Source organism: Hordeum vulgare, chromosome 5H (genome assembly GCF_904849725.1).
Source record: "Hordeum vulgare subsp. vulgare chromosome 5H, MorexV3_pseudomolecules_assembly, whole genome shotgun sequence".
NCBI lineage: Eukaryota > Viridiplantae > Streptophyta > Magnoliopsida > Poales > Poaceae > Hordeum > Hordeum vulgare.
This window is the reverse complement of record NC_058522.1, coordinates 49,245,553-49,249,944: the sequence shown is the minus strand read 5'-3', so window position 1 is coordinate 49,249,944 and position 4,392 is coordinate 49,245,553.

Here is a 4,392-nt window from a genome sequence, read left to right as displayed (position 1 = left end):
TGTGTGTTCTCTATCTTTTCATAGCTGTTGTCATGCTTAGCTCTTAGTTTTCATGCTATATCTTTTTAAGAGCTTTTATTTTGGTTGCTTTTGGAACTCTCTTGAGTTATCATGCTTATCTTGTTTAGAGAGTTGGATTGTTGCACCGAGGGGTGTGTTTTGCATGAGTAGGTAATTGAGGTTGCTATTTAAGTATAGTAGCAACTTGCAATAGTTTTGAGGTATTGATTTGAGTAAAGTTTGGACTATTGGTGCCAAGAGCTTGAGACTATTAGTGATAGGTGTCGTATTTTGGGAAATCCGTGTGTTTTTCAGAAACTAAAAATTAGTTGAGAACTCAGCTACTAGATTGATCGCTAACCTCTAGAGGGGTTGGAATATATAGAGTACCCTCACGTTACCATGGGTCGAGGATGCGCAAGGATAACCAAACCCTCAAACACTCCTACTCGGGGTACTTGTCTCTTTGTGAATTTCCTAACTTGATAGAGAGTTATCGATAATAAGTGTATGAGTTCTTCGGACTAATGCGAGTACTCGATTGTTGGCACTTCCACCATCTATATTTTGCTAGCCTCTTCGGTACGTGCATTGCCCTTTCTCATCTTGAGAGTTGGTGCAAACCTCGACGGTGCATCCAAACCCTTGGCATGATATGCTCTGTCATCATAAGCCTCATTATATCTTTCCTCAAAACAGCCACCATACCTACCTATTAAGGCATCCATAGTCTTTCTGAGATACATTGCCATGCAACATCCACCATCTCATGACTTGATCTTCATGTCATACATGCTTTTGCTTGATCGAGGAGCCACATGCTAGTTGGGCCTTGCCCTTATTATTGCTACATGACGCGCTAGTATCATTGCATATCCTGCTACACTGGCAGAGGCATACATTTGCATACATCATGATAGTTTTCATTTGTCTTTATGTTGAGTACTTCTTATAAAGTGTGAAGATCTTCTTTTTATTCTTGTAAAACATAAAGTGTTGGCCTTAAGTGAGGAAAAGATCCCAAAGAGGACAAATTAAAATATCCCAAATAGGACACATGAAAAGATCCCAAAGAGGACAAATGAGAGATAAATAGAAAGAGCCAAAGAGGCTAGAAAAAAATAAAAATAAAAGAAATAAAAAGAGAGAAGGGGGCAACACTACTGTTCCTTTTGAAAGATCCACACTCGTACTCCATTGCTATATTTGTACTACATAGAGATTATCATTCATGCATAACTATGTGAAGACCCTTACACTATAGAACTTGTCTTGTATATTCCAGTGATGAGCCTCCTCAAATGAGCTGTAGGTCTTCATGAGCAAGCAAGTTGGATGCACCCCCAGTAGTTCCATTGGAGAGCTTACCTTAGCTCATATGTGCATCCGTTGCATGGAAATCCCTACTCTTCACATCATATCTATCATTTGGCTTTCTCTCGCCTATGGTTGTCCTCATTGATGTGAGCCTTTCACACCTTTTTGTCTTCCTTCCCCATCATTATTATATTGACCATACTAAGTGTAAACATATCTTTCTTGCGCTCATCCATTGCATGAGTGCTCAAAGTCGAAAGGGAGAGGATCATTTTAACTTGTGCCTGACTAGTGGTCTGGGGATGAGTCAAAATAAGATTTCAAGGAGATCAAGTGTGCAGTTTAGTAGATTGAGTTCTCAATTAAAAAATATTTTATGCTCTAAACCCATCTCCCATTTCTTGCACGCAAACACCATTTGGAGACATCCGAGTCACGGACAGCGAGAGCTCTTGCGCCTTTATGTTTTTACTTTGCTAATTTCAATACTAGATATAGACTCTTGCTTGTTATTGTCTTGACTTGAATTGCATATCTTACTTGCTTTACTTTGAAGTTCTTATATGTGTGTTAGCATGTCACCACAGGAATTATTTGTGTTGTCATTTACATACTCGAGGACGAGCAGGAATTAAGCTTGGGGATGTTGATACGTCCCAAACGTATCTCTAATTTCTGCTAGCTCCATGATCTTTTGGGTGAGATTGTTATATGTTTTGCTACAATTTTATACCTTTTTACACATATTTGTACTAACGTACTAACTCAGTGCACCCAGTGCCAGTTTCTGTTTGCTGATGTCTTTTTTGTAGGGGCTTTTATCCAAATTTCCAGAGCGTCTTGGCCGCGCCCACAGGCCGCATGGGTGGGCCCCACCTCCTCTGACGCCCTCCTTTGGCCTATATTTACCCCTCCGATCGGAAAACCTTCCATCATATCCAGAATCGCGAATTTCTCCATCGTTCCGCCGTCGCAGCGCTTCTGAGATCAGAAGCGTTAGGAGACCTCTTCGTGGCACCCTAACGGAGGGAGGATTGACCTCCGGGAGCTTCCCCACCGCCATGGACTCTTCCCGGACGTGCCGTGAGTAGTCCTCCTTGGACCATGAGTCCATGACCAGTAGCTATGTGATGTCTTCTCTCCAATCTTGTGCTTACATGATTAGCCCTTGTGAGTTGCCCTACATGATCAAGGCATCTATGTAATTTTCCTGCTATTGCTATGCTCGGTTTGCTGGGATCCGATGGATTCTGAGATTATGTTCAGATTGTTATGATTTATATATTTGATTATTCTTTTATATTATGTTCTTTAGTGATTCATGCATGTTCTCCGTTCACTAGTAGAAAAGAGGGCTTTGGTCCACTTGATGAAATCCCATTAGTCCCGGTTCACTCACGAACCGGGACCCATGTGGGCATAGATCCTGGTTCATGAGGCCACGGCGCCGGGCGGGCATCATGGGCCATTTGTCTCGGTTCATTTGTCACCTTCGATCCCGGTTCCATACACGAACCGGGACCAATGTGCCTCGCTCCTGGCCCACAACCAGTAGTCCTGGTTTGTGGCTAGAACCACGACCTCAGGTTGCCCTTTAGTCTCGGTTCCAGCCACAAACCGGGACCAACGGTTGGCCTATGTATACCACCGTGGGAGAGCTTTCTGGTGCTCTAGATCACCTCCTATGCACATGAGGTGTTCGATGAAATGCTCGAGCCACACTTAAGCTTTCTCCTTTAGAAGCTCCATTTTCATCATGATTTGTGTTGTTTTAATACATTTTATTATATATCGCACGCAGATGAACCGTTAATGGATGTATGGTGACCGACGCACCTCCGAGTATATTAATGGTCTGCATAATTTTCTCGAAGCGGCTAAGGCAAACAAGCAGAATGGTTTTATGCATTGTCCATGTACTGTCTGTGGGAATACGAAGGAATTCTCCGACGATAAAACCCTTCACTTCCACCTGCTTCAGAAGGGTTTTATGCCACACTATAATGTTTGGACCAAGCACGGAGAAAGAGGGGTTATGATGGAAGACAACGTAGAAGAAGAGGATGATGAAAACTACCCGCCCCTTGAATATCGGTGATGCTGCAATGAGGGAAGCTAAAGATCAAGAGGAACCATACGATGTGCCCGATGATGATCTTTGTCGGGTCATTGTTGGTGCACATAGAGAATGCGAAAGTGAAAGGGAGAAGTTGAAGTTTGATCGCATGTTAGAGGATCACAAAAAAGGGTTGTACCCAAATTGCGAAGATGACAACACAAAGCTCGGTACCACACTAGAATTGCTGCAATGGAAGGCAGACAATGGTGTATCTGACAAGGCATTTAGTTCGCTACTGAAATTAATGAAGAAGAAGCTTCCAAAGGATAATGAGTTGCCCGACAGTACGTACGAAGCGAAGAAGGTTCTATGCCCTCTAGGATTGGAGGTGCAGAAGATACATGCATGCCCTAATGACTGCCTCCTCTACCGCGGTGCGTACGAGGATTTGAACGCATTCCCGGTATGCGGCGCATTGCGGTATAAGATCAGAAGAGATGACCCTGGTGATGTTGAGGGCTAGCGCACCAGGAAGATGGTTCCTACCAAGGTGATGTGGTATGCTCCTATAATACCACGGTTGAAACGTATGTTCAGAAACAAAAAGCATGCTGAGTTGACGCAATGGCACGTAAAAGACCATAGGAAAGACGAGAAGTTGGGAGCACCCGCTGACAGGTCACAATGGAGAAAGATGGAGAGAAAGTGGAGCAACTTTACACGTGACCCAAGGAATGTATGGTTTGCTTTAAGTGTAGATGGCGTTAATCCTTTTGGGGAGCAGAGCAACAAGCATAGCATATGGCCTGTGACTCTATGTATGTATAACCTTCCTCCTTGGTTGTGCATGAAGCGGAAGTTCATTATGATGCCAGTGCTCATCCAAGTACCTAGGCAACCCGGCAATGACATTGATGTGTACCTAAGGCCATTAGTTGATGAAGTTTTACAACTATGGAATGGAAATGGTGTACATGTGTGGGATGAGAACGAATAGGAGGAATTTGACCTACATG